Below are 13,412 nucleotides of genomic sequence, written 5' to 3'. Positions count from 1 at the left end.
CTGCCCTGCATAGTGATATTATATTACTGCCCTGCAGAGTGATATTATATTACTGCCCTGCAGAGTGATATTATATTACTGCCCTGCAGAGTGATATTATATTACTGCCCTGCAGAGTGATATTATATTACTGCCCTGCAGAGTGATATTATATTACTGCCCTGCAGAGTGATATTACATTACTGCCCTGCATAGTGATATTATATTACTGCCCTGCAGAGTGATATTATATTACTACCCTGTAGAGTGATATTATATTACTGCCCTGCATAGTGATATTATATTACTGCCCTGCATAGTGATATTATATTACTGCCCTGCATAGTGATATTATATTACTGCCCTGCATAGTGATATTATATTACTGCCCTGCATAGTGATATTATATTACTGCCCTGCAGAGTGATATTATATTACTGCCCTGCAGAGTGATATTATATTACTGCCCTGCAGAGTGATATTATATTACTGCCCTGCATAGTGATATTATATTACTGCCCTGCAGAGTGATATTATATTACTGCCCTGCATAGTGATATTATATTACTGCCCTGCATAGTGATATTATATTACTGCCCTGCATAGTGATATTATATTACTGCCCTGCATAGTGATATTATATTACTGCCCTGCATAGTGATATTATATTACTGCCCTGCATAGTGATATTATATTACTGCCCTGCAGAGTGATATTATATTACTGCCCTGCATAGTGATATTATATTACTGCCCTGCATAGTGATATTATATTACTGCCCTGCATAGTGATATTATATTACTGCCCTGCATAGTGATATTATATTACTGCCCTGCAGAGTGATATTATATTACTGCCCTGCAGAGTGATATTATATTACTGCCCTGCAGAGTGATATTATATTACTGCCCTGCATAGTGATATTGTATTACTGCCCTGCATAGTGATATTATATTACTGCCCTGCATAGTGATATTATATTACTGCCCTGTAACGGTTTTCTAGTGGTGATGAAGGAGAGTCGGACCAAACTGCAGCGTGTCGATTGCGATCCATATTTATTAAACAAAACATAAACACGACTAAACACTAAACACTACAAAACAATAAACGTAATGAAAACCGAAAACAGCCTATCTAGTGCAAACTAACAGAGAGTACAAGAGAGTACAAGACACTAAGGACAATCACCCACGACAAACTCAAAGAATATGGCTGCCTAAATATGGTTCCCAATCAGAGACAACGATAAGCACCTGCCTCTGATTGAGAACCACTCCAGACAGCCATAGACTTTGCTAGACAACCCACTAAGCTACAATCCCAATACCACCACCAAAACCCTAAGACAAACACACCACAATTACAAAAACCCCATGCCACACCCTGGCCTGACCAAATACATAAAGATAAACACAAAATACTTTGACCAGGGTGTGACAGAACCCCCTAAGGTGCGGACTCCCGAACGCACCTCAAAACAATAGGGAGGGTCCGGGTGGGCGTCTGTCCATGGTGGCGGCTCCGGCGCGGGACGTGGACCCCACTCATTTAATGTCTTAGTCCCCTCTCCCTTCGTCCCTGGATAGTCCACCCTCGCCGCCGACCATGGCCTAGTAGTCCTCACCCAGAACCCCACTGGACTGAGGAGCAGATCGGGACTGAAGGACAGCTCGGGACTGAGGCAGCTCGGGACTGAGGGAAGCTCGGGAGTGAGAGAAAGCTCAGGAGTGAGAGGAAGCTCAGGAGTGACAGGAAGCTCAGGAGTGAGAGGAAGCTCAGGAGTGACAGGAAGCTCAGGAGTGAGAGGAAGCTCAGGAGTGAGAGGAAGCTCAGGCAGGTAGATAGATCTACCAGCTCCTGGCTGGCTGGTGGTTTCAGCAGATCCTGGCTGACTGGCAGATCCTGGCTGACTGGCAGATCCTGGCTGACTGGCAGATCTGGAAGATCCTGGCTGACTGGCAGATCTGGAAGATCCTGGCTGACTGGCAGATCTGGAAGAGTCTGGTTGACTGGCAGATCTGGAAGAGTCTGGTTGACTGGCAGATCTGGAAGAGTCTGGTTGACTGGCAGATCTGGAAGAGTCTGGCTGACTGGCGGATCTGGAAGAGTCTGGCTGACTGGCGGATCCTGGAAGAGTCTGGCAGATCCTGGCCGACTGGCACTACTGGCAGATCCTGGCCGACTGGCACTTCTGGCGGATCCTGGCTGACTGGCACTTCTGGCGGATCCTGGAAGACTGGTGGATCCTGGCTGACTGGTGGATCCTGGCTGACTGGTGGATCCTGGCAGACTGGCGAATCCTGGCTGACTGGCGGATCTAACTGATCCTGACAGACTGGCGACGCTGGGCAGACTGGCGGCGCTGGGCAGACTGGCGGCGCTGGGCAGACTGGCGGTACCTTGATACTGTACTCTATATCATCGACTGCATCCTTATGTAATACATGTATCACTAGCCACTTTAACTATGCCACTTGGTTTACATACTTATCTCATATGTATATACTGTACTCGATATCATCTACTGTATCTTGCCTATGCTGCTCTGTACCATCACTCATTCATATATCCTTATGTACATATTCTTTATCCCCTTACACGGTGTATGACAATAGTTTTTTTTGGAATTGTTAGTTAGATTACTTGCTCGTTATTACTGCATTGTCGGAACTAGAAGCACAAGCATTTCGCTACACTCGCATTAACATCTGCTAACCATGTGTATGTGACAAATAAAATTTGATTTCATTTGATTTGATTTGCATAGTGATATTATATTACTGCCCTGCATAGTGATATTATATTACTGCCCTGCATAGTGATATTATATTACTGCCCTGTAGAGTGATATTATATTACTGCCCTGCAGAGTGATATTATATTACTGCCCTGCAGAGTGATATTATATTACTGCCCTGCAGAGTGATATTATATTACTGCCCTGCAGAGTGATATTATATTACTGCCCTGCAGAGTGATATTATATTACTGCCCTGCAGAGTGATATTATATTACTGCCCTGTAGAGTGATATTATATTACTGCCCTGCATAGTGATATTATATTACTGCCCTGCAGAGTGATATTATATTACTGCCCTGCAGAGTGATATTATATTACTGCCCTGCATAGTGATATTATATTACTGCCCTGCATAGTGATATTATATTACTGCCCTGCATAGTGATATTATATTACTGCCCTGCATAGTGATATTATATTACTGCCTGCATAGTGATATTATATTACTGCCCTGCAGAGTGATATTATATTACTGCCCTGCATAGTGATATTATATTACTGCCCTGCATAGTGATATTATATTACTGCCCTGCATAGTGATATTATATTACTGCCCTGCATAGTGATATTATATTACTGCCCTGCATAGTGATATTATATTACTGCCCTGCAGAGTGATATTATATTACTGCCCTGCATAGTGATATTATATTACTGCCCTGCAGAGTGATATTATATTACTGCCCTGCATAGTGATATTATATTACTGCCCTGCATAGTGATATTATATTACTGCCCTGCATAGTGATATTATATTACTGCCCTGCATAGTGATATTATATTACTGCCCTGCATAGTGATATTATATTACTGCCCTGCATAGTGATATTATATTACTGCCCTGCATAGTGATATTATATTACTGCCCTGCATAGTGATATTATATTACTGCCCTGCATAGTGATATTATATTACTGCCCTGCATAGTGATATTATATTACTGCCCTGCATAGTGATATTATATTACTGCCCTGCATAGTGATATTATATTACTGCCCTGTAGAGTGATATTATATTACTGCCCTGCATAGTGATATTATATTACTGCCCTGCATAGTGATATTATATTACTGCCCTGCATAGTGATATTATATTACTGCCCTGCATAGTGATATTATATTACTGCCCTGCATAGTGATATTATATTACTGCCCTGCATAGTGATATTATATTACTGCCCTGCATAGTGATATTATATTACTGCCCTGCATAGTGATATTATATTACTGCCCTGTAGAGTGATATTATATTACTGCCCTGCATAGTGATATTATATTACTGCCCTGCATAGTGATATTATATTACTGCCCTGCATAGTGATATTATATTACTGCCCTGCATAGTGATATTATATTACTGCCCTGCAGAGTGATATTATATTACTGCCCTGCATAGTGATATTATATTACTGCCCTGCATAGTGATATTATATTACTGCCCTGCATAGTGATATTATATTACTGCCCTGCATAGTGATATTATATTACTGCCCTGCATAGTGATATTATATTACTGCCCTGCATAGTGATATTATATTACTGCCCTGCATAGTGATATTATATTACTGCCCTGCATAGTGATATTATATTACTGCCCTGCATAGTGATATTATATTACTGCCCTGCATAGTGATATTATATTACTGCCCTGCATAGTGATATTATATTACTGCCCTGCATAGTGATATTATATTACTGCCCTGCATAGTGATATTATATTACTGCCCTGCATAGTGATATTATATTACTGCCCTGCATAGTGATATTATATTACTGCCCTGCATAGTGATATTATATTACTGCCCTGCATAGTGATATTATATTACTGCCCTGCATAGTGATATTATATTACTGCCCTGCATAGTGATATTATATTACTGCCCTGCATAGTGATATTATATTACTGCCCTGCATAGTGATATTATATTACTGCCCTGCATAGTGATATTATATTACTGCCCTGCATAGTGATATTATATTACTGCCCTGCATAGTGATATTATATTACTGCCCTGCATAGTGATATTATATTACTGCCCTGCATAGTGATATTATATTACTGCCCTGCATAGTGATATTATATTACTGCCCTGCATAGTGATATTATATTACTGCCCTGCATAGTGATATTATATTACTGCCCTGCATAGTGATATTATTATATTACTGCCCTGCATAGTGATATTATATTACTGCCCTGCATAGTGATATTATATTACTGCCCTGCATAGTGATATTATATTACTGCCCTGCATAGTGATATTATATTACTGCCCTGCATAGTGATATTATATTACTGCCCTGCATAGTGATATTATATTACTGCCCTGCATAGTGATATTATATTACTGCCCTGCAGAGTGATATTATATTACTGCCCTGCATAGTGATATTATATTACTGCCCTGCATAGTGATATTATATTACTGCCCTGCATAGTGATATTATATTACTGCCCTGCATAGTGATATTATATTACTGCCCTGCATAGTGATATTATATTACTGCCCTGCATAGTGATATTATATTACTGCCCTGCATAGTGATATTATATTACTGCCCTGCATAGTGAGTGATATTATATTACTGCCCTGCAGAGTGATATTATATTACTGCCCTGCATAGTGATATTATATTACTGCCCTGCATAGTGATATTATATTACTGCCCTGCATAGTGATATTATATTACTGCCCTGCATAGTGATATTATATTACTGCCCTGCATAGTGATATTATATTACTGCCCTGCAGAGTGATATTATATTACTGCCCTGCATAGTGATATTATATTACTGCCCTGCATAGTGATATTATATTACTGCCCTGCATAGTGATATTATATTACTGCCCTGCATAGTGATATTATATTACTGCCCTGCATAGTGATATTATATTACTGCCCTGCATAGTGATATTATATTACTGCCCTGGGCACAGCTAGCCCTGATATTATATTACTGCCCTGCATAGTGATATTATATTACTGCCCTGTAGAGTGATATTATATTACTGCCCTGCATAGTGATATTATATTACTGCCCTGCATAGTGATATTATATTACTGCCCTGCATAGTGATATTATATTACTGCCCTGCATAGTGATATTATATTACTGCCCTGCATAGTGATATTATATTACTGCCCTGCATAGTGATATTATATTACTGCCCTGCATAGTGATATTATATTACTGCCCTGCATAGTGATATTATATTACTGCCCTGCATAGTGATATTATATTACTGCCCTGCAGAGTGATATTATATTACTGCCCTGCATAGTGATATTATATTACTGCCCTGCATAGTGATATTATATTACTGCCCTGCATAGTGATATTATATTACTGCCCTGCAGAGTGATATTATATTACTGCCCTGCATAGTGATATTATATTACTGCCCTGCATAGTGATATTATATTACTGCCCTGCATAGTGATATTATATTACTGCCCTGCATAGTGATATTATATTACTGCCCTGCATAGTGATATTATATTACTGCCCTGCATAGTGATATTATATTACTGCCCTGCATAGTGATATTATATTACTGCCCTGCATAGTGATATTATATTACTGCCCTGCATAGTGATATTATATTACTGCCCTGCATAGTGATATTATATTACTGCCCTGCATAGTGATATTATATTACTGCCCTGCATAGTGATATTATATTACTGCCCTGCATAGTGATATTATATTACTGCCCTGCATAGTGATATTATATTACTGCCCTGCATAGTGATATTATATTACTGCCCTGCATAGTGATATTATATTACTGCCCTGCATAGTGATATTATATTACTGCCCTGCATAGTGATATTATATTACTGCCCTGCATAGTGATATTATATTACTGCCCTGCATAGTGATATTATATTACTGCCCTGCATAGTGATATTATATTACTGCCCTGTATAGTGATATTATATTACTGCCCTGCATAGTGATATTATATTACTGCCCTGCATAGTGATATATTATATTACTGCCCTGCATAGTGATATTATATTACTGCCCTGCATAGTGATATTATATTACTGCCCTGCATAGTGATATTATATTACTGCCCTGCATAGTGATATTATATTACTGCCCTGCATAGTGATATTATATTACTGCCCTGCATAGTGATATTACTGCCCTGCATAGTGATATTATATTGCCCTGCATAGTGATATTATATTACTGCCCTGCATAGTGATATTATATTACTGCCCTGCATAGTGATATTATATTACTGCCCTGCATAGTGATATTATATTACTGCCCTGCATAGTGATATTATATTACTGCCCTGCATAGTGATATTATATTACTGCCCTGCATAGTGATATTATATTACTGCCCTGCATAGTGATATTATATTACTGCCCTGCATAGTGATATTATATTACTGCCCTGCATAGTGATATTATATTACTGCCCTGCATAGTGATATTATATTACTGCCCTGCATAGTGATATTATATTACTGCCCTGCATAGTGATATTATATTACTGCCCTGCATAGTGATATTATATTACTGCCTGCCCTGCATAGTGATATTATATTACTGCCCTGCATAGTGATATTATATTACTGCCCTGCATAGTGATATTATATTACTGCCCTGCATAGTGATATTATATTACTGCCCTGCATAGTGATATTATATTACTGCCCTGCATAGTGATATTATATTACTGCCCTGCATAGTGATATTATATTACTGCCCTGCATAGTGATATTATATTACTGCCCTGCATAGTGATATTATATTACTGCCCTGCATAGTGATATTATATTACTGCCCTGCATAGTGATATTATATTACTGCCCTGCATAGTGATATTATATTACTGCCCTGCATAGTGATATTATATTACTGCCCTGCATAGTGATATTATATTACTGCCCTGCATAGTGATATTATATTACTGCCCTGCATAGTGATATTATATTACTGCCCTGTAGAGTGATATTATATTACTGCCCTGCATAGTGATATTATATTACTGCCCTGCATAGTGATATTATATTACTGCCCTGCATAGTGATATTATATTACTGCCCTGCATAGTGATATTATATTACTGCCCTGCATAGTGATATTATATTACTGCCCTGCATAGTGATATTATATTACTGCCCTGCATATATTACTGTGATGATTATATTACTGCCCTGCATAGTGATATTATATTATTATTATATTACTGCCCTGCATAGTGATATTATATTACTGCCCTGCATAGTGATATTATATTACTGCCCTGCATAGTGATATTATATTACTGCCCTGCATAGTGATATTATATTACTGCCCTGCATAGTGATATTATATTACTGCCCTGCATAGTGATATTATATTACTGCCCTGCATATATTACTGTGATATTATATTACTGCCCTGCATAGTGATATTATATTACTGCCCTGCAGAGTGATATTATATTACTGCCCTGCATAGTGATATTATATTACTGCCCTGCATAGTGATATTATATTACTGCCCTGCATAGTGATATTATATTACTGCCCTGCATAGTGATATTATATTACTGCCCTGCATGATATACTTACTGCCCTGCATAGTGATATTATATTACTGCCCTGCATAGTGATATTATATTACTGCCCTGCATAGTGATATTATATTACTGCCCTGCATAGTGATATTATATTACTGCCCTGCATAGTGATATTATATTACTGCCCTGCATAGTGATATTATATTACTGCCCTGCATATTATATTACTGCCCTAGTGCATAGTGATATATATTACTGCCCTGCATAGTGATATTATATTACTGCCCTGCATAGTGATATTATATTACTGCCCTGCATAGTGATATTATATTACTGCCCTGCATAGTGATATTATATTACTGCCCTGCATAGTGATATTATATTACTGCCCTGCATAGTGATATTATATTACTGCCCTGCATAGTGATATTATATTACTGCCCTGCATAGTGATATTATATTACTGCCCTGCATAGTGATATTATATTACTGCCCTGCATAGTGATATTATATTACTGCCCTGCATAGTGATATTATATTACTGCCCTGCATAGTGATATTATATTACTGCCCTGCATAGTGATTATATTACTGCCCTGCATAGTGATATTATATTACTGCCCTGCATAGAGTGATATTATATTACTGCCCTGCATAGTGATATTATATTACTGCCCTGCATAGTGATATTATATTACTGCCCTGCATAGTGATATTATATTACTGCCCTGCATAGTGATATTATATTACTGCCCTGCATAGTGATATTATATTACTGCCCTGCATAGTGATATTATATTACTGCCCTGCATAGTGATATTATATTACTGCCCTGCATAGTGATATTATATTACTGCCCTGCATAGTGATATTATATTACTGCCCTGCATAGTGATATTATATTACTGCCCTGCATAGTGATATTATATTACTGCCCTGCATAGTGATATTATATTACTGCCCTGCAGAGTGATATTATATTACTGCCCTGCATAGAGTGATATTATATTACTGCCCTGCATAGTGATATTATATTACTGCCCTGCATAGTGATATTATATTACTGCCCTGCATAGTGATATTATATTACTGCCCTGCATAGTGATATTATATTACTGCCCTGCATAGTATTATATTACTGAGTGATACTATATTACTGCCCTGCATAGTGATATTATATTACTGCCCTGCATAGTGATATTATATTACTGCCCTGCAGAGTGATATTATATTACTGCCCTGCAGAGTGATATTATATTACTGCCCTGCATAGTGATATTATATTACTGCCCTGCATAGTGATATTATATTACTGCCCTGCATAGTGATATTATATTACTGCCCTGCATAGTGATATTATATTACTGCCCTGCATAGTGATATTATATTACTGCCCTGCATAGTGATATTATATTACTGCCCTGCATAGTGATATTATATTACTGCCCTGTAGAGTGATATTATATTACTGCCCTGCATAGTGATATTATATTACTGCCCTGCATAGTGATATTATATTACTGCCCTGCATAGTGATATTATATTACTGCCCTGCATAGTGATATTATATTACTGCCCTGCATAGTGATATTATATTACTATTACCCTGCATAGTGATATTATATTACTGCCCTGCATAGTGATATTATATTACTGCCCTGCATAGTGATATTATATTACTGCCCTGCATAGTGATATTATATTACTGCCCTGATGATATTATATTACTGCCCTGCATAGTGATATTATATTACTGCCCTGCATAGTGATATTATATTACTGCCCTGCATAGTGATATTATATTACTGCCCTGCATAGTGATATTATATTACTGCCCTGCATAGTGATATTATATTACTGCCCTGCATAGTGATATTATATTACTGCCCTGCATAGTGATATTATATTACTGCCCTGCATAGAGTGATATTATATTACTGCCCTGCAGAGTGATATTATATTACTGCCCTGCATAGTGATATTATATTACTGCCCTGCATAGTGATATTATATTACTGCCCTGCATAGTGATATTATATTACTGCCCTGCATAGTGATATTATATTACTGCCCTGCATAGTGATATTATATTACTGCCCTGCATAGTGATATTATATTACTGCCCTGCATAGTGATATTATATTACTGCCCTGCATAGTGATATTATATTACTGCCCTGCATAGAGTGATATTATATTACTGCCCTGCATAGTGATATTATATTACTGCCCTGCATAGTGATATTGATATATATTACTGCCCTGTAGAGTGATATTATATTACTGCCCTGCAGAGTGATATTATATTACTGCCCTGTAGAGTGATATTATATTACTGCCCTGCATAGTGATATTATATTACTGCCCTGCATAGTGATATTATATTACTGCCCTGCATAGTGATATTATATTACTGCCCTGCATAGTGATATTATATTACTGCCCTGCATAGTGATATTATATTACTGCCCTGCATAGTGATATTATATTACTGCCCTGCATAGTGATATTATATTACTGCCCTGCATAGTGATATTATATTACTGCCCTGCATAGTGATATTATATTACTGCCCTGCATAGTGCATATTATATTACTGCCCTGCATAGTGATATTATATTACTGCCCTGCATAGTGATATTATATTACTGCCCTGCATAGTGATATTATATTACTGCCCTGCATAGTGATATTATATTACTGCCCTGTATAGTGATATTATATTACTGCCCTGCATAGTGATATTATATTACTGCCCTGCATAGTGATATTATATTACTGCCCTGCATAGTGATATTATATTACTGCCCTGCATAGTGATATTATATTACTGCCCTGCATAGTGATATTATATTACTGCCCTGCATAGTGATATTATATTACTGCCCTGCATAGTGATATTATATTACTGCCCTGCATAGTGATATTATATTACTGCCCTGCAGAGTGATATTATATTACTGCCCTGCATAGTGATATTATATTACTGCCCTGCATAGTGATATTATATTACTGCCCTGCATAGTGATATTATATTACTGCCCTGCATAGTGATATTATATTACTGCCCTGCATAGTGATATTATATTACTGCCCTGCATAGTGATATTATATTACTGCCCTGCATAGTGATATTATATTACTGCCCTGTATAGTGATATTATATTACTGCCCTGTAGAGTGATATTATATTACTGCCCTGCATAGTGATATTATATTACTGCCCTGCATAGTGATATTATATTACTGCCCTGCATAGTGATATTATATTACTGCCCTGCATAGTGATATTATATTACTGCCCTGCAGAGTGATATTATATTACTGCCCTGCAGAGTGATATTATATTACTGCCCCGAAGGAGCAAGAAACACAAGCATTTCTCTGCACCTGTTGTAACATAGACTGGGTACGACCATTCTTGTTATTGTGGAGTAATAAGTAACAACAGTCATCATCATATTAGGACAAATCATCTTTTAATGTTTCTACTTTACAGACATACATTATATAGTTTTCTACATCTGTAGTAGACAAACCAGTTTCCATGTAAAATCTATAGGTTTGACCAGACATTCAAGTGATCATCAACTGAGAGCAGTTTTATGTGCTTTTTGATGATCTGTTGTTCTGGTGAAAACTGCACCAAAGCAATAAACTGCACCAAAGCCATAAACTGCACCAAAGCCATAAACTGCACCAAAGCAATAAACTGCACCAAAGCCATAAACTGCACCAAAGCAATAAACTGCACCAAAGCCATAAACTGCACCAAAGCAATAAACTGCTCCAAAGCAATAAACTGCACCAAAGCAATAAACTGCACCAAAGCCATAAACTGCACCAAAGCCATAAAAAAATAAAGTATGTTGCAATTATATCTGATCAATACATTTAGTTTTTGTATCATTGTTTGTTGAAAGATTTCTTAAATGATCACACTTTTGATCGTACAAGGGATAGAAATGATGGAAATGTGATTGGGGTACAAGTGCATTGTCTAATGTGAAAACAATGTAGAATAATAGTGAAGACATCAAAACTATGAAATAACACATATGGAGACACACAAGCAGGCACAGATAATATACACCAATATACATAGATATTGTGTTGTAGAGTAGTGGCTTGAGGGCACACACAATGTGTTGTGAAATTTCATGTAATGCTTTTAATTGTATATAACTGCCTTAATTTTGCTAGACCCCAGGAAGAGTAGCTGCTGCCTTGGCAGGAACTAATGGGGATCCATAATAAACCCCAGGAAGAGTAGCTGCTGCCTTGGCAGGAACTAATGGGGATCCATAATAAACCCCAGGAAGAGTAGCTGCTGCCTTGGCAGGAACTAATGGGGATCCATAATAAACCCCAGGAAGAGTAGCTGCTGCCTTGGCAGGAACTAATGGGGATCCATAATAAACCCCAGGAAGCGTAGCTGCTGCCTTGGCAGGAACTAATGGGGATCCATAATAAACCCCAGGAAGAGTAGCTGCTGCCTTGGCAGGAACTAATGGGGATCCATAATAAATACAAATACCTATAAAATAACACCGACAGCCACACCCACAATCACACACACACAATCACACACACATACAATCACACACACATACAATCACACACACATACAATCACACACACACAATCACACACACATACAATCACACACACATACAGTCACACACACATACAATCACACACACACACAATCACACACACACATACAATCACACACACATACAATCACACACACATACAATCACACACACATACAATCACACACACACAATCACACACACATACAATCACACACAGATACAATCACACACAGATACAATCACACACACAAAATCACACACACGTACAATCACACACACATACAATCACACACATGAAATAATCACACACAGATACAATCACACACACACACAATCACACACAGATACAATCACACACACATACAATCACACACAGCCCAGTGCAACTCACCGGTTTCGTCCGGAGTCTCTGAAGCCTTTGGCAAATGGATTCCTGTCAATCTTCAGCTTGGTGATCTGGACACAACACAACTATAAACCATAACATCTAAAAACAACAAAGCAAT

At 37.6% G+C, this 13,412-nt stretch overlaps 1 pseudogene; it reads right to left on the bottom strand.

The window, feature by feature from the left end:
• The window catches only part of LOC121845357, a 56,604-nt pseudogene that overhangs the window by 26,596 nt on the left and 16,596 nt on the right, over positions 1-13,412 (bottom strand).

This window comes from Oncorhynchus tshawytscha, unplaced genomic scaffold (assembly GCF_018296145.1).
Source record: "Oncorhynchus tshawytscha isolate Ot180627B unplaced genomic scaffold, Otsh_v2.0 Un_contig_4774_pilon_pilon, whole genome shotgun sequence".
In the NCBI taxonomy this organism is placed as follows: Eukaryota; Metazoa; Chordata; class Actinopteri; order Salmoniformes; family Salmonidae; genus Oncorhynchus; species Oncorhynchus tshawytscha.
Note: the sequence above shows the minus strand (reverse complement) of the source record. Positions and strands in the feature narration are given on the sequence as shown.